The 24,069-nt window shown below is 44.2% G+C and overlaps 1 long non-coding RNA gene across 1 annotated transcript; it reads right to left on the minus strand.

Moving 5' to 3' along the window:
- Positions 1-236: 236 nt before the first annotated feature.
- LOC109199528 (uncharacterized) lies at positions 237-15,058 on the minus strand. The gene is made up of 3 exons (XR_002059895.2): positions 15,016-15,058; positions 7,498-7,630; positions 237-357 (listed from the first exon to the last, which is right to left on the minus strand). It is a non-coding gene; the product is annotated as an uncharacterized LOC109199528 (long non-coding RNA).
- Positions 15,059-24,069: the final 9,011 nt, after the last annotated feature.

Consider the following 24,069-nt stretch of genomic DNA (forward strand, 5'->3'; position numbering starts at 1 on the left):
GGAGTAGTAGTTGTGTCCCTTTATGTTTATTAGTGTGTTCACACGTCTGCTTTAACTTCACTCTCTGAAATGAAATGATTCAAATCACTGATAAAACGAACAAAACACAAACTTCATCCTTGTTTTGTCAAATCTTCATTAAAATGTGATTAAATAAATGATCAACTTCACTTCTTCGATTAATACTGTAGCTGTTACTGCTGTTGTTACTGCCACCCATCCAGGTAGTTGTAGGTCCCCACCCTGTTACATACATGCTGATTCTGACTCAGAGTCTCAATGAAGGAGGAAAGGATGGATGAAGGCAGCCTAGTGTTGGTCATGTGTCTCCAGGAGTCATCCAGGGCCTGGATCCATCTGTAACAGGAAGACAAAGTCCAGCCTAATCACTGGCATCCTATCAGGCACAGCATTTCCATCCAGCATCCTGACGATGCTAACAACCCGTCAAACGTCTCCTCTTGTCCACAGAAGTCACACTTCCTGTGTCATGTTTACCCATCTTTTTAAGTGTGCTATTCAAGCCTGTGTGACCAAATCTGACTCTTCAGATTATATCCTCGTCTCTCCTGCAGCTTCTTCTACATGGCCCGACTGTTTTCTGTATAGTAATATCTGCCTTTTCCGTCTCTGTCCCATTGTGCCTGCCACTCGTCCTTCATCTTTACCTTGATTATACTCTTCACCTCACTTTTACTGCATTTTATAGTCAAACCTACACGACTTCTTCTTGCTGCACCTTTTACAAACTTAACGTCCTGTTCATTGCATCAACACCGATATTCACAGGAAGCCATAAGAAATCCACTTCTATCCCTCTGTGTTTGATTCTATACAATAAATGAAGTATATCAAAAACAATATCTTGCCTAGAGTCTGAAGACATATCACCTATACTCACTAGCTGCTAGAGTCCCAGCAAACCAAATAGCTCCCTATTGGTGCGTCCTCCACCCAGTTCAAAGCCAGTAAAATCGCTACCAGCTCCCCAGTATAAACTGCCACATCATCTGTAATTCTTTTACTCATCACCAAACTTATTTCTGGGAGAACAAATGCAACAGCCGTTCTTTTATCTGACAGTGTTGATGCATCAGTAAATACCCTCACATGACCTGAAAACTTTCCCACTATATGAACCTGCTTTCAGTCGCCCCTCCTCCCTCGCCCCAAGCTTCCTTTACAACATAACTTATAAAAAAACAACTTTATTGATAATTAGCAATAACAATTACATACAGTCTAGAAGAAGAATCACATGATCAAGGAGCAGAAGTTTATGGTTTTAATAGCTTTTATATTTTGGGAAAGTTTTAAAAACATTGTTTGGTTTTCTTTCTAAAGCATTGAAAGGACAGCTTTGCATTAGAAAAGTAAGATCAGTAAATGAATCCATTCAAATTCTTTTGCCTTGTTTGCAAAAGAAGCCAAAGAATATTTTTGTTACAAAGAGAGAATCAGAATAGATCAAAGATCACAAACATCAGGCACTGATGGAAACAGCCAAACACAGAAACAGATGCACCAACAGGTGAATGAGGCCTGTTGTAGAAATGACTCTGAGTGCTCAGGTAGAAACGCATGAAGAACCAGTGCGTCTAATATTTGGAAACTAATCTGTGTTTGAGCGTCCTGGATGAAATCATGTTGGAGAGCGAGGACATTGTCTTTCTTCACCGAGTGTGTAACTACAGGACGTGTGCAGAAGGTTTAATCGTCCTCCTGACAGTTATTGATGAAGGAGTCCTTCAGGGAGGCTCCAAGATCACTGTGGGTTTTACCAGCTGCTGCTAAACTGAGAGGTGTTGCTGCTTTATGTGTGAAGATGTTTGCATCGCTTTAACAGTGCAGACGGCTTCTTTCCTCATGTGCACCCATTTCACATGTTTTATTGTGATGTTTAGTAACATCTGCTTTCCTCCTTCAGGGAGACGATAAAGTGAGCTCAACCTTAAACATGTGGAGAGAACGTTTGACCAACAGTCCTGGGACGACTACAGAACAATGGTTTGTTTTTAATGATAAAACCTTCATAAAGTTTTTTAATGGAAATAAATGCTGAGCCTGTTTTATGATGTTTGCCCTGCAGCATCAGGCAGGATCAATACTGTAACAAACCGTGTGTCACATTTATAATGACTTTAAATGAAGACTTGGATTGGATGGAGATGTCAGCTGGATTTGTGCTGACTGTCACTTTAAATGTTTTCAGTTCTGTTCAGCTTCTAAATCTACTTTTGTATAATGTTTGCTGATGTTTGCACTTAGTGACGTTTTTAAGAAGAGCCAATAAATAAATCCTGACTTTACACAAAAATAAAGGTTTAATGTGTTTAGTGTGACAGTGGAGGAGAGTGCACATAATAAGAGTCATTAACAGAATGCTGACAATTATAATCTGTCTCATTTTAGGACCAGCTCACAGGCACAACAGACTGCAGAGCAATCAAGGCACCAGTTAAACGTCCATGTGCCCGGCTTACAGCCAATGAACAATCAGTACGGTCCCCATTGTCCCCACCAACATCACTGTACTGGAAAGACTGTGCTGCCATAGTCAGAGATGAACTGGTACTAAAATGTAAGGCAGCTAATGTGTGTGGCATCAGCAGCACAAATGCATCATGGCTGCAACGCTGCAGTGTGTTTAAACATTTGAACATTTCTGTGGCTTCAAACCAGCAGCTCCTCTGTACTCAGTCATGTTTGTGTGTCTGTCAAAGTGATTGTTGTCTTTAAAAAGCCTTTTGTGTTTGAGTTTTGTGAGCAGTGCCGAGCTTCTCTTTAGTCTAAGGTGAGTCGATATATTTGATTCCATTGGTGTGATTTTCAAAGTCAGCAGCAGCAAACGCTGAACAAGCAAAGTTTGGGCCCATCAGCGACAGCAGTGGATCTACTGACCTGTAGGTGTTGGAGGTGTTTGTGTGCAGCTGTGGGTGAGTCAGCTTTATTTCACTTATTGATGACAGAGCGCTGTTAGCTTTGAGAGGATCCACTGAGCTGTTTCATCTACTCGGGGCGACCGTGGCTCAGGGGGTTGGGAAGCGTACCTGTAACCGGAAGGTCACCAGTTCGATCCCCGCCTCTCTGTCCTGGTCGTTGTGTCTTGGGCAAGACACTTTACCCTACCGCCTACTGGTGTTGGCCAGAGGGGCTGATGGCGTGATATGGCAGTCTCGCTTCTGTCAGTCTGCCCCAGGGCAGCTGTGGCTACAACCGTAGCTTGCCTCCACCAGTGCGTGAATGAATAATGGCATTGTAAAGCGCTTTGGGTGCCTTGAAAAGCGCTATATAAATCCAATCCATTATTATTATTATTATTACTCTGTCTCTGCCAGCAAGCAGAGCCCAGGGTTGGCTTCATAAGCTGGATGTGGCCTTGCTCAAGGGCACTTTATCAGCATGTTCCCAGCAGTAACAGAGGGATTCAAACTGGTGACCCTGGAGTAGGAATCACCCAGAAAAGTCACCTTATGTCAGAAGTTTTAGTGAGACGGGAACAACATTACAGCTCTGATGTCATTGATCTGTGCAGTGAGGACATATTGAACTATGAGGACACAGCTTACAGGTTCAACACTGACCCTGGGTCAGCATGTGCAGGCTGCCATGGTGTTGGTGTCACCACTACAGACAGCTCAGGTTCAACTAGTTCTTCTTTGATTTGCTTCTATAGCACAAAGTGTGACATCAGTCTCGTCCAATCAGCATCTGAATCCATAAACGTGCGTGTGACCTCGTCCGACCAGAGGACGTCAGCATCATCAAAGTTTATCAAATCAAAGTTTATTTATATAGCACATTTCAAAGACCGAAGTACACCAAAGTGCTTTCCATAAGATCACAGTACACATAAAATCAAAATATAATAAAATTATAAATATGAAAATATAATAAAATAGTTACATAATCCAATGCAATCCGGATGCAGTTTGCCCTAATTGACCTTAAATACAATGTCGAACATATATGTTTTTTAACGTGACTTAAAAGACTGAATAGAATCCAATGCGCGTATATGGAAAGGAAGTGTATTCCATAACCTAGGTGCTGCAACGGCGAAGGCACGATCACCTCTGGTTTTCAGGCGAGACCTGGGTTGCACTAAGAGCAGTTGGTCTGATGATCTTAGTGCTCTTATGGGGCTATACGGGCAGAGAAGATCAGCTAGGTAATCAGGTGCCATATTATTTAAGTTTTTGAAAGTAAACAGTAAAACTTTAAAATCAATTCTAAATTTAATGGGGAGCCAGTGTACGTTTGCAAAGACAGGGGTAATAGAGTCGTACTTTCTTGAGCCAGTCAAAAGGCGAGCTGCGGCATTATGAACTAGCTGCAGTCGTTGAAGAAGGGAGAGTTGTAGGCCCATATACAAGGAGTTGCAGTAATCTAGCCTTGTAGTAATGAAGGCATGAATAAGTTTCTCCAAATCCTTGTAGGGAATATAAGATTTAGCCTTAGAAATTAGACGTAATTGATGAAAGCTGGATTTAACCACACTAGATACCTGTTTATCTAGTTTAAATAAGCTATCCATAATGACTCCAAGGTTCCTAACAGCATCAGTAAGATGACTAGCAGCAGGACCAAATATGTCATTCAGCCGTCCTGGAGATGTATCTCTGTCAAAGACAATAATTTCTGTCTTCTTCTCATTTAATGTAAGAAAATTTTGTGATAGCCATTCCTTAACATCCCTTAAACAATCAAGCAGAAGATGTAATGGGGAGGAAGGAAGTCCTGTCAGATGAAGATAAATTTGAATGTCGTCCGCATAACAATGAAAAGAGACATTATGTTTAGCAAATATTGAACTCAATGGCAACAAATACAAGGAAAACAACACAGGGCCCAACACCGAGCCCTGGGGGACACCACAACGAAGGAGAGCAGGTGTGGAAAAATATTTACCTATCATGACTGAGAATGACCTATTAAAGAAATAGGATTTAAACCATGTAAGGACAGTTCCTTTTAGGCCAACTACTTGTTCAAGCCTTGTCAAAAGAATATCATGGTCAACAGCGTCAAACGCCGACGTCAGATCCAGTAAGACTAAGATTGCGGGACGCCCCGTGTCAGTAATTAGGAGCAGGTCATTAAAAACCCTTAATAAAGCAGTTTCAGTACTATGACGCTGTCTAAATCCAGACTGAAATTTTTCATATAGACCATTTCTCTCTAAATAAGTCTGAAGTTGTTGAAGCACAATTTTCTCTAGGATTTTTGACAAAAAAGGAAGTTTAGAAATCGGTCTGTAGTTCGCTAGCGTATTATGATCAAGGCTAGCTTTCTTTATAACTGGTTGCACGACTGCATGTTTAAAGGCAGTCGGAACACAGCCAGATGACAATGATAAGTTCATTAAAAATAGGATACAAGGCCCGATAGTATCGAACGCCTCCTTAATTATGCGCGAAGGGATGGTGTCAAACAAAGAGTTAGAATTTTTCTGGGTATTAATTAATTCTTTTAACGTCGTGAGTGATGCCAGTTCAAACTGATGGAAGGCAGCTGAACATACTGAGATTGGGGCATGATTTACAATCAGGGGGTGTGAAGCCCTTAGTAGTGAAATTTTATCTACAAAATAGTCCAAGAATTTCTCACAAAGGCCCGGGGAGGCATCTATCAAGACGTCAGGGCAGGGATTAACCACTGAGTTGAAAATTTTAAATAGAACTCGAGGGTTATGACTGTTAGTTGCAATAATGTTTGACAAGAAAGATGTTTTAGCCATTTTAGCGGCCTTCTGATATGTGGACCGGCTCATGTACAGGATGTCTAGAGACACCTGGAGTTGATCTTTCTTCCATTTCCTCTCAGCTCGGCGACAATCACGTCTGAGGGCAATGGTAGATTCATTTAACCAGGGTTGACGAGAGATTTTACGGCGTTTGGTCTTTACTGGGGCTACAGTGTCCAAGATGGAGGAGCATGTAGAGGTAATAAAGTTAACTAAACCATCAACCGAGAGGGAAGCATTACTAAAGTCATCATAGCAAACAGTGTTAGTAAAAGCCTCGGAAAAGAGGGCAACAGACTCCGAATTAATCAGGCGTGTTAGGCACTGTGGGCCCTCAAAGTTCAGATCCAAGTTACATGACTGGACGTTAAACATAACTGGGAAATGGTCCGAAATCCCAGCATCATTAATGTCAGTGATGGAAATATCCAGGCCGTACGACAGAACCAAACCCAGCATATGCCCTTTAGTGTGAGTTGGTTGTCTAACCCACTGAGTGATATTAAATGAGTCAATGAGTGATAAAAAGTCCTTGGCGAGGTGGTCGGCCTCACAACATAAATGAATATTAAAATCACCACAAATAAGAACACGATCGTTAAGCAAGAGGATAGATCCTAGAAGCTCAGCGAATTCACTGATAAAGTCCTTAATACATTTTGGAGGGCGGTACACTACCACACAGAGAATCCGAGAGGAATCAAGCAGCTCCAGAAGTTGTACCTCGAAGCTGGAATATGAGGCAGAGGGCAATAGTCGCACTCTGAGTTTAGTTCGAAAAACCGAGGCTACTCCTCCACCCCTGCCCACAGTCCTAGGAGTGTTAAAGAAGGCGCAGTCTGGCGGGAGAAGTTCCGAAAAGGGAGAGGACTCACCGGGGCGGATCCAGGTCAACGTTAAAAACATCATGGGGGATAATGTCTACAGCAGGAAAACCACAGGGACAGTTGGGTTTGCTGCACGTCTGAAACACACAATTAGCTCAGATATGTTCATGTCTCTAACACCAATACAATGACTGAGTGCTCTATAGGAGCTAATGTTAACAACTGTAACACTGCTGTTTGTCATGGTTTTTACACCAAATGATAACAAAACGTTGGGAAAAGTGAAATATTGGAACATGAAATCATAAATTATTACATTTAAACCAAAATAATACAGTTAAATCTCCTCTGTTGGCTCATAAGCTGCTCATCTGGATGCTAAATCAGTGCAGTCCTCTCTGAACATTAGATAACATAGATCAACACACACACTTATTTTTGAGCGGCTGACTTCACTCACAGAAACTCTTAAGAAGCTCCTCAGATGATGACTTTGGAGTTTTGTTTTACTGTCAGTGCATAAAAGCTAGAAAAGGAAGAAAAGCAGGAGAAATGATCAAAGTGCTGCTGTGTGCAGGGAAAACTACAACATGTTAGTGAGAAACACAAACAGGGTGTGTTGTGAAACTCCCAGAGGAAACGTGTGTGCAGGCTGGATCTGTCTGTGACTTCCTGTATCTCTGCCACAGACTGGGACAGACACCAGTGAAACCAGTCACTGTGTTCATGTGCTTGTAGCCAGCAGCCTGTAATGTGAGGCTGCTTGAGTCAGTCGTCTGCTTCGACCATGTAAACCTTGGTGTCTCCTACATGTACAGATGTTTCCTACAGACTGTGCTGCTCCAGCTGTCACACAGATGTTGAATCAGCAACATTTGCTGTCATGTCCTCCCACAGATAACAGGCTGCATACTAGAGGCTCACCTCTCCTACCTGCTGCTCCACTCCCCATCGCTGTTTTGGCCACGCCTCCCATTGGTCACAGGTAAAGGTGAAGCCTGGGACATGGAAGCCTTTACAGCAGAGCTTCATGGGCCTGACAGCGTCCAGCAGCAGACTGAGGAGAGAAAGGTGGCAGAGTTCGCTGTTACAAACAGTTTCTCTTCTTTCCTGTTAAACCAGCTGAGAGTGAGCACATGTTCTCCCCCTGAGGTTCTCATAAGAGAGGAAGAACTCAAAGCTGAGGAAGACCAACGTCTCCATCCACTCACAGTCCCTGCAAACAAAACAGCCATTTGAACTTTAACATTTGTTGTTAGTTCTTGTGTCACTCAGCACATCTCAGCTGTTTCTCTGAGTTTCTGTTGCTTCTGAATGTCTTCCTGTGATTGGCTGTTCACAGAGACACATGACTACATGAATCAGCTCCACATGTTCTCAGCAGCAACATCTGGGCAGCTGTGACAAGTTAAAGACTCAACATGTTTCTAAGTGCAATTAAGACAAGAAGCGAGTAAAGATATGATGGAAAGCAACAGAAGAGCAACGTGAGCCACAGTAAGTGATGGAGGATGAACTGGTTCTGTCTCTGTTGGTGGGCTCGTATACTGGCAGGAAGGAAGTTTCTCTGGGATTCCTCCCTCACAGCACCAGTGAAGCCTCTGTTTCTGTCACTATTGTCTCTTTGAACTTTGATTATTTTGTGCTTTCACAGAATTTTCCTGTTTCATGGTGTTTTAGAAGCAGCAGTGTGTGTGAGCTCTCAGGGCCACCGTCCATCCTGTAGACCAGGGGTAGGCAACCTTTCTGAAGACAAGTGCCATCTAAAATTTCCTCAGAAGTCAGTGTGCCATATGATTGCATTAGCAATAAATTTAATAACGCTCTATATTAACAGTTACACACCATATAGAACAACTTTATAGAATTATATTTGTTCGCAGATGTTTGCAGTTATCAGCTATTTCTAAGACAGAAAGGAGTTAATGTTAAGTGGAAATTCCTCAGGGTATACCTAGGTGGGGGTCTCAACATTTAACTTTATAACTGTGGTCTGGAGGGGAGATGATATTTATGGCCTCTAGGAAGAGACACACACCCACAGTGTTTTAACTGATATACTCCCACACCTATATGCACATTCACTCACGTGCACAGACATACACACAGGTACGCGCACACAGTCATTCACGTGCACTCACATAGACATACGGGTACGCGCACACACAGGCACTCACGTGCTCGTGCACATAGACACAGACACAGAGTTTGCAGCACACTGTGGGGGATTTATGATAGGGCTGCTTCTATAAAGCTGGCTGTGACTAACAAAGGGGTGAAGATTTTGCAGAGGGACACACCGGCCTCGTCTTCCCTTCTAGAAGTGCATGCTTAAATAAAGATGAATAAAGATTTTGTAAAAATGGCTACTGAGTTCCGGTGCCATTTCTGGATCCCTCGACGAATAAAGAACCGGGGAAAAACTGGTTTCGTAACAACTTGCAATGACTTCACTCTTTTTTATGCTCTGCTTTTTGTGCTGAAGCACTTTGTCTTCAAATGGTTGTCTTGAAAGGTGCTCTATAAATAAAATGTGACTTTACTTTGACTTCATCGTGGCTGAAGAGTTGGGCGTTCGCCTTGTAATCGGAAGGTTGCCGGTTCGAGCCCTGGCTTGGACAGTCTCGGTTGTTGTGTCCTTGGGCAAGACACTTCACCTGTTGCCTACTGGTGGTGGTCAGAGGGCCCGGTGGCGCCAGTGTCCGGCAGCCTGGCCTCTGTCAGTGCGCCCCAGGGTGGCTGTGGCTACAATGTAGCTTACCATCACCAGTGTGTGAATGGGTGGATGACTGGATATGTAAAGCGCTTTGGGGTCCTTAGGGACCAGTAAAAGCGCTATATAAATACAGGCCATTTACCATTCATGTCCACACGTCACAGCCAGATGTTTAAACTGCATCTGGAGCTACTTTAATACTACCAGGCTGTCATGGAAACACATCATTTGCTCCCATTTCTCTGCTTGGATCCACAAGAAATGCCAAAGATAACAGCTGCCATGCATCTCACAGTCTCTGTGGCAGAAAAAAAGGTGAGTCTGTCACGGCGGGGTGCGCCGGTGTGTTTTTTGAAACAGGACCCAAAAGCAGATGTGGACGAAGAGTTGCAGGTTTAAACAAAAGCGATCCTTTATTTGGATGATGGCAGGAGTTGGACATGAAACCCCAAGCAAACTAAAAAACACTAAGAAACAAACACTATGAAGCTCTATGACTGAGACTATGACAATGACTAAGACAATGGTGGGGATAACAGACAACATGACAATGACATTCAGAAAACAGAGGACTTAAATACACACGAGGCAATCAGGGGGAGTGGAGACACATGAGGAAACAGCTGACTAGGATAAATATAATGATGCACAGGAAAGAGTAAAACTAACCACATGAACACAGAACACAAGACCCTTTTCAAAATAAAACAGGAAACATGCAGACTTAGACACGACAGCACAAGGTTAACAGGCCTAACGCACATGACAGACTAGACAAGGATCCAAACACAGAAACCAATGAGACAGATGATAAACAATCACTAACCTAAACCTCCACTGACCCCTAAATAAGAACAACACAAACCTATAACCAAACTAACATGAAAACTTCAAAAATTACAAAATTACAAAATAAAACACTCTGTGACAGAGTCCTTGTTTGAGAGTTCAGGCTGTAAGTGTTCAGGCTGTAAACAAACTAAACACTGACTGTTTCTGTCTTTTGATTTGCTGTATTTCCTTGTGTGTTTGCACATTTCAGTGACTCGCTGCATGCATTTCCCATCAGAGTAGAAATAATTGAGGGCTGGCTCCAGACTTTTGCACAGCACTGTAGGTTACCAACATGCCCCTTAACTCAGTCAGAGTGCACAGGAAAAGCTGCTCAGCACAATCTGACAATTCAAACTCTTTCACATGTATGAATGTGATGAAAGGTCAGTTTCGTGTGCTTATTCAAAGCCACGTGCTGCTGCTGTATCTCCACTGAGTTCATCTGTGATTTGAGCGGCTGGGCTGCAGTTAGTGAGCGAGACTGATGGCCAAGCACAGATGATGTCCACAAAATGTCCTTTTGAATGACAAATCCCTCTGTCATTACTCTGATCTTTGCTGATACATCTGTAGAAACAAGAGGTGAAGAACTCCACCATCAGAAGAGCAAATGAAACCTGAAGAGAAACGTTTCATGACGTGAACAGAGAACTGTGTGGATGACAGCGCACTGAAGCCCTGGGGTTTTGTCCATGTTTGTTAGCATGCAGCATAGGTTATAGAGCTCTATCTGCTAACCACGCCCGTGTGTCTGCTTCTGATTCACAGACTTATAGAAAGAAATCTATGAGCTCGGGAATTTAACAGGGAGCGACAGTCACAAGCTGCCAGCTCCTGCAGCTTCTGTCTTTGGTCTGGTTGGTTTCTTGGTCACATGACACAGGTCAGCTGTTCACACAGAGTTCAGCTTCATAGGCCGGAACAGTTTGGAATCATAATGGGAATAATGGTTCTTATATGGAGCTTTTCTCCTCTGAGCACTTTGATACTTGCCTCATTCACACATTCATACGAGTGTGTTTACTACTATTAGTCTCTCACACTGGGACTGCATCTTTCATTGTTAATCTCACCTTCAGTTTGACAGAGACAGGATCTGATTAGCTTCTTGTTCTTATAATGAAGCGACTGATAAAGAAAGCTCCTTTCAAACATGAAGCAATGATCCAGCTCCTGTTGTGGTTTGGTCTGGCTGGTTCACTACAGATTCAGCAGACAGAAAGAAGTTGATGAGGAAACAACAGTTCAGTTCATTTCTGTCCTGGTTCATGAAAATGGCAGCACTGCTGAGGAGCACTTGGATGAGTGATGAAACGTTTCTTCCACTGAAAACACCACGTCCTTGGAGAAGACTCTCCTGAGTTTTTCAGATACACCGGCTACATAGGGAATGACAATGTTGTTGCGTTTGTCTTTCTGATCCTCCCTAGTTGGTGTCTGATGTTCTTTTCTGTGCATCTTTGCTGAGTTGATGAAAGCCCAATTAGGATAAGCGCATGTTTTGAGAGTTTCCTTTACATGTGTGTGTTCCTTCTTTTCCTTTCAGGCTTAGAGGGAACATTTTCTGCCCGGTGTTGTAAGGTCCTGATCACTCCAAGTTTGTGTTCCAGAGGGTGGTGGGAGTCAAAGAGGAGGTACTGGTCCATGTGTGTGGGCTTCCGGTAAACTTCAATGTTGAGGTTCTTGTGTTTTGATTTTTACCGAGGTGTCGTCTACATATCTGTACCAGTGGCTGTGTACTCTGCCTTTAAATGAGCCAAGAGCCTTTCTTTCCACTTCCTCCATGTGAAGGTTGGCTTCAACAGGTGACACCAGGGAGCCCATGGCACATCCATGTTTTTGTCTGTAGAAACCCTCATTGTATTTGAGATATGTGGTGGTAAGGCAGAGGTCTAACAGTGTGCAAAACTGATAGGGGGTAAAGTTGGTTCTGTCTTTCAAGGACTGGCACAGCGGCCAGGGAAGCCGAAGGGAAGCTGAAGAACATCACATCAAGAAGGCCTTGAGTAAATGTGGTTATCCCAGCTGGACTATTGTCAAAGCTAAGAAAGCGCCAAAAGAAAGCTCCAGCCAATCCAGGACAGAAGGACAACCGCTGTCTAAGCAAAAAACTGTAGTGATCCCGCATGTGTCAGGAGTATCGGAGCAGTTTAGAACCATTTTTTCTAAACACAGTGTCTCTGTGGCTTTTAAACCCCAAAACACGTTGCGCCAAAAATTGGTCCACCCCCGACACAAACAGAGTAACATAGTGTACGCTGTTAAGTGCCAGGAGGCATGGCATGATTTATACATCGGGGAAACCAAACAACCTCTGGCGAAGTGGACGGCACAACACAGAAGAGCCACTGCGTCAGGCCAGGACTCTCCAGTCTATTTACAACTACAGACCAGTGGACACTTTTTCAATGACAAGGATGTACACATCCTGGACAGGGAGGAACGCTGGTTTGAGCGCGGAGTCAAGGAGGCCGTTTACGTGAAAAGGGAAAGACCATCTCTGAATCGAGGAGGGGGCCTAAGGGTACATCTTTCACCATCTTACAATGCTGTGATTGCAGAAATTCCCCAACTCTATGTGTAAGAGCCAAAGTCAATGTTTATGTTTTGCTTATTTGTTATGGTGGCACAGGTGTATAGCTTTACCTGCATCTCAGCTGATGACATGTGGGTGTGGTCACTGTCTGTTTACCTAATGTCGGTGTTCGCAGCAGGTGTGTTGGGTGAGTGGTTTGTGGGCAAACTTTTCTGTTGACCGTCATTCTTTTGGCACATCAGTTAATGCATGCGCTATTTGTAAATTGATTGAAAGTGCAAACGTTTGTTTTTGTTTTGTTCTTAAAATAAATACGCAAAGTACAAGTATGACTGATTATGGATTATTGGAGGCGTGTCACAGGGACACAACCAACTCAGCCGGCCGCGACTTTATTTATGGATGAAAGTCGCAACACTGTGAATGGTACTCATAGTCATTGATCAGTGGTCTTTGATCAGTGAGTTTTGGTCAGTGGTTGTTGATCAATGGTCATAAGAATTTGCATAATTAAGATTAAGGAACTGACCTCCCAGCCCATTGTTCCTTCAGTGGGCTGGTTTCAGTCATTATGCAAATGTACTGTTTATAAGATTGGGGAAACCTGCAGTCAGCTGAGACTGAAGAAGTCACTTGGATGAGTGATGAAACGTTTCTCCCACTGAAAATGCTACGTACAAATGAACAGAATCAACTTTTGTAGATTTGTTTACCTGGATGATTGAGAATGCATCAATGCTTCCAATGAGCTATCTTTTTGTAATCATTTTCTGACAGTCTCCACTGCCTCCATAGTTGGTATGCAAGTTAAGAGAGAATACATCAAAAGACACCATGGTTTCATCTGGATCCAGGGTGAGTTTCTGGACCTAGTGGGTGGAGTTCTTGATGTGATGTGGAGTATTCCCCACTAGAGGTGCTAGGATGAGAGTGTTTCAAAATGTTGTAAGTGGCTGAGTTTATGCTGGTGAAAATGGGTCTGAGTGGGACACTTTCTTTGTGAATCTTAGGAAGTCCGTAAATGCAGGGTATGGCATCCCCTGTGTATAGGTGATGATATGTAGGGCGGTCCATGATTTTGTCCCTTTCAAGGTCTTAAAGACAAGCTATAACTTTCTTCTTGTAGCTGCTCGTGCGGTCTTGCTTTAAGGCTTCGTAGGTATTGTTGATCTTTGAGTGGTAATCCTTTGTGTTTAGAACCACAGTGCACCTTCCTTTGTCAGCTGGTAATATGGTGATGTCGTGGCAACAGTCTTCTTTTCTTGTAGGGGCGATCGTGGCTCAAGAGTTGGGAGTTAGCCTTGTAATCGGAAGGTTACCGTTTCGAGCCCCGGCTCGGACAGTCTCGGTCGTTGTGTCCTTGGGCAAGACACTTCATCCGTTGCCTACTGGTGGTGGTCAGAGGGCCCGGTGGCGCCAGTGTCCGGCAGCCTCGCCTCTGTCAGTGCGCCCCAGGGTGGCTGAGGCTACAACGTAGCTTGCCATCACCAGTGTGTGAATGTGTGTGTGAATGGGTGAATGACTGGATATGTAAAGCGCTTTGGGGTCCTTAGGGACCAGTAAAAGCGCTATATAAATACAGGCCATTTACCATTACCATTACCATTGTATGGTGAGGTTAGATGGAGGGACTTTGGCACTGGAGAGGATGGCTGAAACTTTCATTCTGATTTGCCCTGCTTCTGTTTGTGATAATCTATTAATCCATATGTGAGTGGGCCCACTCACAACCTGGGCTATCTGACCTCAGGAAATCACATGATAGGGTGGGGTTAGGTTTCACATTAAGCTCTTGGGGGTGACACTCCCACAGGGCTTAAATATGGATTTCGCCACCATTTGACCCTAGAACTGAATAAGCTACTCGGATGAGAGGTGAAATGTCTTCATGCAACTTAAAGAAATCCAGACGCTTTTTCCCTTCCAAGCTCCTTAGACTATGATGACCTGGATGACTGAGAACCTTCACAGACATCACGGAATTGTCCTTATTTTACTTTTCATTCAAATTTATTTATTGGGAGTTACTGATTTTTACCTGTTGATCCAAAATATTCATAACGGATACATTCACAAATGTTTAAAAAACAATGACACTTTCAGGTGCTATGAAAGATTAAACTTATCATATATTTGACTGTAAGAACAACAGATCATTTCATGTAGTATGTGTGGGGAGAGGGGTTATTTTTTTGTTTTGTTTTTAATATACAACAACAAAAAAACAAAGTTTTGATAATTTAAATTTTACACACAAGCTTCCTTTTTAATTAAAATTGAACACTCATTAAATCAGCCATTTTTACAGATTCCTTTTAATATGCAAAACTCAAGTAATTACCTCATATTTACTTACAGAGCTTTGTTGGAGGCTTTGACCACTGGCAGCATTCTCAGAAGAGCCTCCTCTGAAGCAGAGTATTTCTTCAGGTCAAACACATCCAGATCTCTTTCTGATGACAGTAAGATGAAGACCAGAGCTGACCACTGAGCAGGAGACAGTTTATCTGTGGAGAGACTTCCTGATCTCAGGGACTGTTGGATCTCCTCCACTAGAGAACGATCATTCAGTTCATTCAGACAGTGGAACAGATTGATGCTTTTCTCTGAAGACAGATTCTCACTAAGCTTATCATTAATGTAGAGGGCTATTTCTTTTTTGGTCTGTGAGACATTTCCTTTCTGTGTCAGAAGGCCTTGTAAGAGAGTCTGATTGGCCTGAAGTGAAAAACCCAGGAAGAAGCGGAGGAACAAGTCCAGGTGTCCATTTGGACTCTGTAAGGCCTTGTTCACAGAACTCTGGTAGAAGTGTTTCTCTGTAGAGTCATCTCTCGTTTCAGATTTCTTGGAAGTTGTTTGTTGTTCTTCCAGCAGATTGAGTCCAGAGTTGATGAAGGTCAGATGGACATGAAGAGCAGCCAGAAACTCCTGAACACTCAGATGGATGAAGCAGAACACCTTGTCCTGGTACAGTCCTCTCTCCTCTTTAAACATCTGTGTGAACACTCCTGAGTACACTGAGGCTGCTCTGATATCGATGCCACACTCTGTCAGGTCTGATTCATAGAAGATCAGGTTTCCTTTCTGCAGCTGATCCAAAGCCAGTTTTCCCAGAGACTCCATCATCTTCCTGCTCTCTGGACTCCAGTGTGGATCTGTCTCAGCTCCTCCATCATACTTGACCTTCTTCACTTTGGCCTGAACCACCAGGAAGTGGATGTACATCTCAGTCAGGGTCTTGGGCAGCTGTCCTCCCTCTCTGGTTTCCAGCACATCCTCCAGAACTGTAGCAGTGATCCAGCAGAAGACTGGGATGTGGCACATGATGTGGAGGCTTCGTGATGTCTTGATGTGGGAGATGATCCTGCTGGCCTGCTCCTCATCTCTGAATCTCTTCCTGAAGTACTCCTCCTTCTGTGGGTCAGTGAACCCTCAGACCTCTGTCACCATGCCAACACAGTCAGGAGGGATCTGATTGGCTGCTGCAGGTCGTGTGGTTATCCAGAGGCGAGCAGAGGGAAGCAGGTTCCCCCTGATGAGGTTAATCAGCAGTACATCCACTGAGGTGGACTTTCTAGGGTCAGTTAGGATTGTAGTTTTGTGGAAGTCCAGAGGAAGTCGACACTCATCCAGACCATCAAAGATGAACACAACCTGGAAGTCTTCAAAGCTGCAGATTCCTGCTTCTTTGGTTTCAGTAAAGAAGTGATGAACAAGTTCCACCAAGCTGAACTTTTCCTCTTTCAGCACATTCAGCTCTCTGAAAGTGAATGGAAATATGAACTGGATGTCCTGGTTGGCTTTGTCTTCAGCCCAGTCCAGGCTGTATTTCTGTGTTAAGACTGTTTTCCCAATGCCAGCCACTCCCTTTGTCAGCACTGTTCTGATTGGTTCATCTCTTCCAGGTGAGGCTTTAAAGATGTCTTCTTGTCTGATGGTTGTTTCTGGTCTGTCTGGTTTCCTGGATGCTGTTTCAATCTGTCTGACCTCATGTTCATCATTGACCTCTGCAGTCCCTCCCTCTGTGATGTAGAGCTCTGTGTAGTTCTGATTCAGAAGGGTTGGGTTTCCTGCTTTAGCGATGCCCTCAAACACACACTGGAACTTCTTCTTCAGTTTAGATTTAAGTTCACATTTAAATACACACTGACTCCAATGGATGTCCCTAATGATAATTTCTAAAAGAAGCCATAGACAAAAACAATAAAAAACAGTCAAGGAGTTACCAATGCACATATTTCAAATTTATGTTTGTTGATTATTTGAAACAATAGTATATTTCCCCTTTAGTAAACACCTCAAATCTTTAGATAAATCCTCTTACTGCTCTGCAGACGGTCAGCCAGCTCCTCCTGCTTCATTCTCCTCAGGAAGTCCACTGTGATCTTCACAAATGCCTCTCTGCTGCTGCTCCTCCGATTCTCTAAGCATTCTGGGTAATCTGGACTCAGAACCTTCTGGATCTTCTTCAGCTCGTTCTTCACAAAAGTGATGATGTTGTCCTCCAGCAGCTGGAACAGAATATTTATGAATGAGCCAATCAGACTGAAATCATGGAGCCAAACATCAGATCCATGTTGGACACACTGACAATCCACTGGTCTACAAAGAGCAGCATGGAGATGACTGTGAACAGAACAGATGTAAAAGTAGTTGTTGTACATGTACAGACCATAAATATGGAGTCCAGGTGTGTTTGATGCTGCTGGGCAGACTGACCACTGGGAACCTCTGAGCTCTCCTGGTCCACTCTGTGGAAGAACCATGAAGAATTAGATCAATTAGTTCAAGCAGAGAAGAAGAAACCAGTAGGATACAGAAATGCTGTAGTCTTCTCTGCACCAGAGGTCATTTAAAGTGGACTAAGTAATTTAAGTTTTAAGGAAGTTAACAGTACTTTTTTTGAACAACCTGATCAACTCAGTTTATTTGGTTGTCTTAAATTAGAAAAACTAAGTAAGCTGGAAATTTTGCTGCTCATTGTGGAAAGATAAAACAATATGTTGTGAGGATGCCACATCACTACCTTCTTCCTCTCTCACACAGATCAGTCCTCATGTTCATGGTTCTCACATTTTTACTGGAATATGCTGAGAAAACAAGAAAGCTTCAGCTCAATAGATCATTGTTGTCAATGTTGTGATTCTTTACGTGAATTTAAACACATATCTCTTTAGGTCTAAACTGACAGTGCCAATAACACACACTCAGACACAGTAGTAAAGGGTGTTTTTAGTACTATATGTGTTAGTCTAATTTGGTTGTATCAGGTCTACATTGACCTTTTGTGTTGTAAGTTAGAATGGTTGCACAGCCATTAAGGATCAAATCAGCCTCTAAATAATTTTATGGTCTTTCTCCCTCTGCTTGCTTCTTACTGTCTTTCAGGGTCGGACCAGCACTCTACACATTACATCAAACTCTTACAAGTCTAGAAAAGGAGCTGTTGGACAGAAAGACATCAACAGAGTGGTAAGTATTTTGGTTTTTCAATATATTAGTAACTGTCAGTGACATTTATATTAATCAGGCTGAACTTCAATCATATTTTAGATCAATCTGTTTTACTTATTGTTTCATTTGTGCTTTGGTTTAGGGAAGTTGTTTCTTTCCTGATCTTTTGCTCTCTTCTGTTATTAGACTTGAGATATGACTGCTCTATGCAGCTGCTGATGACTCCAGTTAATTCTACAAGACATCTGTGTAAGTAAGTCTGCAAGTTTTTGAACAGGGAAATTTGTTTTGTGCCCAAATTATTCTTCAGATAATCAGAATGAGAAGTTATTAGCTGTGTTTACATAGCCCTTTTTTTTAAAAAATGATGCTTTCATGACATTATTGTGTGTCGGGTGATGGTCAGGGTTATCCAGACTGACAAGTGGGACATTGAATGTCACCTCTCCGGTGGGGAGAGAGCCTTAGATTGTCTAAATTGGCGTCTGTTCTATAGCAAATGCAGAAAAAATGTTTTAAGAAAGCAAATAAGTTGATTTGATAAAAAAAACATGATTGTTTGCTTGCAGGAGACCAGGAGAGATGAGTCCTCCATCACAGATGGTGTGATCAGTGGTCACGTGCAGGTTCAAGCTCATTGCCTCTCTAACCCACATCCACTGCCACTGCACTTAAGGGAAGTTAAAGACTTTCTTCTCTACTTACTTTTGGATAACCTAAATCCATGACAGTCATTCAGGCAGTAATGCCTAAACTGCAAACAAGCCACCCTTAAATGATTACAACATAACAAGCTTCACCATCTACACTGCAGACCCCTCCCACGACTCCACCCAGTGCTTTCTGCAGAAGTTCTCTGCAATAGTCGGCCTCATCACTGATGGGGACGACAGGGAGTACAGAGAACTGAGCCAAGACTTTGCTGACTGTTGCCAACAGAATTACCTCCAGATCAGCACTAGAAAAACCAAGTTGCTGGTGGTAGACTTCCGCAGGCACAAACGTCCTTCACTGCAACCACTAAGCATCCAAGGTATGGACATTGAGACTGTGGACAGCTACAAGTACAGTGGCTTGCAAAAGTATTCAGCCCCCTTGAACTTTTCCCCATTTTGTCACATTACAGCCACAAACATGAATCAATGTTATTGGAATTCCACATGAAAGACCAATACAAAGTGGTGTACACGTGAGAATTGGAACGAAAATTATACATGATGCCAAACATTTTTTACAAATAAATAACTGAAAAGTGGGGTGTGCGTAATTATTCAGCCCCCTTTGGTCTGAGTGCACTCAGTTGCCCATAGACATTACCTGATGAGTGACTAAATAGAGTGCACCTGTGTGTAATAATAAAAATAATGCATTGGATTTATATAGCGCTTTTCAAGGCACCCAAAGTGCTTTACAATGACATTATTCATTCACGCTCACATTCACACACTGGTGGAGGCAAGCTACGGTTGTAGCCACAGCTGCCCTGGGGCAGACTGACAGAAGCGAGGCTGCCATATCGTGCCATCGGCCCCTCTGGCCAGCACCAGTAGGCGGTAGGGTAAAGTGTCTTGCCCAAGGACACAACAACCAGGACAGAGAGGCCAGGGATCGAACCGGCGACCTTCTGGTTACAGGTGCCCTTCCCAACCCCCTGAGCCACGGTCGCCCAAATCTAATCTAATGTCAGTACAAATACAGCTGCTCTGTGACGGCCTCAGAGGTTGTCTAAGAGAATATTGGGAGCAACAACACCATGAAGTCCAAAGAACACAGCAGACAGGTCAGGGATAAAGTTATTGAGAAATTTAAAGCAGGCTTAGGCTACAAAAAGATTTCCCAAGCCTTGAACATCCCACGGAGCACTGTTCAAGCGATCATTCAGAAATGGAAGGAGTATGGCACAACTGTAAACCTACAAAGACAAGGCTGTCGACCTAAACTCACAGGCTGAACAAGGAGAGCGCTGATCAGAAATGCAGCCAAGAGGCCCATGGTGACTCTGGACGAGCTGCAGAGATCTACAGCTCAGGTGGGGGAATCTGTCCATAGGACAACTATTAGTCGTGCACTGCACAAAGTTGGCCTTTATGGAAGAGTGGCAAGACACGAGCGTGACACTACCGGGATTCCAGCTGCTGCGAGCGGACAGGACGAGAGACAGCGGTAAGAGGAAAGGAGGGGGACTGGCAGTGTTTGTGAACGACAGATAGTGTAACCCTGGGCACATTACTGTGAAAGAAAAACTCTGCAGCAGAGACATTGAGCTGTTAGCCGTTAGCATGTGTCCGTACTACCTGCCGCGGGAATTCTCGCATGTTATCGCGATAACAGCGTATGTCCCCCCCCGGCCAACGTGGATGCAGCCTGTGACGGAGTTTCTATACAGCTGGGTGGATGTTATGATGTTATCTCTCCCTCGTTGCACACGCCTCAGCTAATTTCCTTCAAAAATCATGCACACACTTTCATTTCCCGTCACATACACACACACACACACACAGCAGTTTTCATATACACACACTCTTCACGTCACTGCATTTCCTCAGTGTCTACACCCTAATCAAACTCTTGTTACAATGTTCACACACTATATACTGTACCCTCTGTAATTCCACTGACTTTCAATGTAAAAAATGCACCCTCAGCCACACACACAAACTGGGCAACTTCACGCAATTATTTACTAAGCACTTTACTACCGTTGTGCAGCACGCAAGATAGACAGCGCCCAGTGTGCTTTGAAGTAGCAGCCAAGAAAGGTGTAGTTTGTGTCTGTGAACACCCGTGTGTACACCTGTGTGGATAAGCATGCTTGTATTCCAAAGGTTTCTCCATGTAATGATCTGCTAGGGAGTGTGGGGAGCCATAGCCCCGTCCCCCAGAGCATGAAGCAGGTATGGAGGAGATCCAGGCTCCAGACATCCAGAGGCCCCAGAGTATGAGGACCCAAGGAGGACCACCAAAGGGGGGAACCGTGCCACCCTCCTGGAAGAGCTGAGTAGAGCCCCAAACGAGAGGTCACCCAGCAGCCAGAGAGCAGAGGCCAGAGGGGGTTGCAGTGGCGTGCCCGCGGGCTCTGCCGGCAGCCAGTTGCACCAGAGAGGACCGAGCTTCAGCCCCAGAGGCCAGAGGCCTGAGGGCACCCAACCCCCGGAAGGGGCCCAGCCGGGCCACAGGCGCCAGGCCCCACCAGTCGGCCACCAGGAGTGAGGCGGTACATACATGAGCGCCCAGCCCCAGTCGACAAGAACCACCAGCACACCAACGTCTGAGGGCATCAGCCACCGGCAGGGAGTGTGTTGAGGGGAGATAGGCCTCCGTACTTTGGAGGGCCTGAGATGTTCCCAGAGAGGTCGAGTCTAAGGCCCAAGGTGACATATAGACACAGACAAACAGACGCACACAGACTCAAACGTGCATTCCCACCCCCATATACACAACCAAATACTCGGCACTTACCCAATGTGTAGACAGACACATATAGACACTGCACAGACAATCACACTCCCCAAACATACTCTATATCTCAGGTCCAGGTACCCCCGCCCCCGGAGGGGCAAGCCTCACTTAGACCCAGGAGGTGTAACCCTTCTCTCTGGGGTGGAGGCAAGCGGACTGCCTCCTTATCGGCAGTAGCAGGGAGGCCCCGCATCCCAGACCCCAATCTGTCTGCCAGCACCTCCTCCCAGCTGCCCAAGCCCTGACGGCTAACAGAACCGGGGTGAGTAAAGACCCAAACCTCCCTCCGCCCGCTCATATGTAGTGTTGCTGTGTGCTGTTCTAAAGTGCATTTAAAGCACAGGAGGGCATGGTGCTTCCTGCCAGAGAGCAGCACGGCGCCTCCCGAAAACCCTGTGTCTATATGCATTAAAATTGAGGGTAGGGCCCCCTCCAGGGGCAAGGGTACCTAGACCCGGTTCTTAAGAGTACGCTTGGGGAGAGTGATTGTGTGTACAGTGTCTCTGTATGTCTGTCTCCACGTTGGGTGAGTATTGAGTAATTGCATATGAGAGCATGAGGGTGGGAATGGATGTTTGTATCTGTGTGTGCCTGTATGTCTGTGTCTATATGTCAGGTTGGGTATCAGACGCCACCTCTCTGGGGACATCTCAGGCCCTCCAAGGTATGGAGGCATATCTCCCCCCACCACTTCCCCTGCCAGTGGCAGACGCCCTCAGACATCGGTGCATTGGTGGTTCTTTGTGTCCGGGGGTGGGCGTCCAGGTACACACCGGCTCACTCTTTGGTGGCTGCTTATCGGGGCCTGGAGCCTGGGGCTCGCTCGGGCCACTTCGGGGTGGGGTGCCCTCGGCCTCTCAGCCTGGAGCTCGGTCACTCAGGCACAGCTGGCTGCCAGCGGAGCTCACGGGCACGTCACTGCAACCCCCCTGGCTTATGCTCCGCGGCTGCTGAGTGACCCCTCATCTGGGACTCTCTTCAGCTCTTTCTGGGATAGTGGCGCGACTGCCCCTCTGTTGGTCCTTGGTGTCTTGTGTTCTGGGGGCCTCTGGATGTCTGGAGTCTTGATCTCCTCCATACCTGCTTCATGCCCTGGAGGACGGGGCTGTGGCCCCCCACACCCTCTAGCAGATCATTACATGAAGGAACCTTTTAAAGACAAGCGCGTCCATGCTTATAGGTGTACACACGAGTGCTCACACACAAACTACACCCTTTTTGGCTCCTACCTCAAAGCACACTGTGCGCTGTCGATCTTACGTGCTGCACAATAATGTTTAATATTTACTATTTACTGTTACATTCCCATAGATCATTGTGATGTTGTTTATTACTCTCGTTTCTTCTGCTTGCTTTCTTTTTTCTTTCTCAACAGGTGATCCAGGTGATCGATATATGTATTTTTTTGTCTGCTTATTTAGTTGGTTTTTGTTTTTTTGCCCTTTATCCCCGTCCCTCTTCTCCGCTGTTTTTTCCCCTCTTCCTTTCTCCCTTTTCTTTTCCTCATTCAAGTCTGTCCCGTATCTAGCAAGTGAAAATAAAAAATAAATAAAGTAAACAATAAAAGGTGAATCAAATGGACCATTACGGCAAGGCTGGGATGGTCCATTTGGTAAAGTAAATCCGTTGGGCGTCTTTCTTCGCCTTTAGACAATAATTCTGATGGCAAAAGAACCAAACGGGACAGGCGCAAAAAAGAAAAAAAAAGAGGATGTGATGAAACTGAAAATATTTAGAAGATGTAAAAACTGAAAAGTAAAAATATGCGATGTGAGCTTATGGAGATTTATGCACAATACAAATATTTTACTAAAATGTTTATTCATCAACACTTCTGCTGACTTAAATTAACACAAATCAAAGACTAAACACTTAAAAACTAACAAACTATTTCCTTCTCAGCTGACAGAATCTTATCCATCATGTGCCAAATCTAATGTAGCTTTCCTTCCAGTATATGTATCTGGCTGCTTTTGGCTCATGTTAGCTTTTATCCATAGAGCACAGATATATAAAAGACAAGCATAGCCACCACTAACCTCTGTAATGTCCCCAGTCCTGTTTTGAAAACTCAAGTTTGGTGCCTTTGTAGTCAGTGTTTAGAAACCAGATGTGATGAGCGAGGCATAGATCCAAGTGTGACACTTGTGTTGGTTCAAGATATCATTTTCTTACTTTATGTGATGCTAGATACCAATAGCAGCTCAAGCTGATTTAATTTTGGTGAAAATTATGTTAAGCTCACACAAACATGAAAATCAGAATCTTATGGATGTAACAATAAATGAAAAAGTGCAACATGGTTTTTATTTTTTCAGCATCTGAGCGATAACAGGCTGACGATCTTCTGAATAGTAAATTACCTGCTCTGCTGTATGGAACCGCAAATGTGAAGTGATCGTCATGCTTTCTCCAAAAGTTGATTCTGTTCATCTGGACATAGTGTTTTGTGGGAGAAACGCTGTGATTGTAGCCATTCCCCAACTCTCTGTGATAT

The sequence above is a fragment of the Oreochromis niloticus genome, unplaced genomic scaffold (genome assembly GCF_001858045.2).
Source record: "Oreochromis niloticus isolate F11D_XX unplaced genomic scaffold, O_niloticus_UMD_NMBU tig00000238_pilon, whole genome shotgun sequence".
Classification (NCBI taxonomy): domain Eukaryota; kingdom Metazoa; phylum Chordata; class Actinopteri; order Cichliformes; family Cichlidae; genus Oreochromis; species Oreochromis niloticus.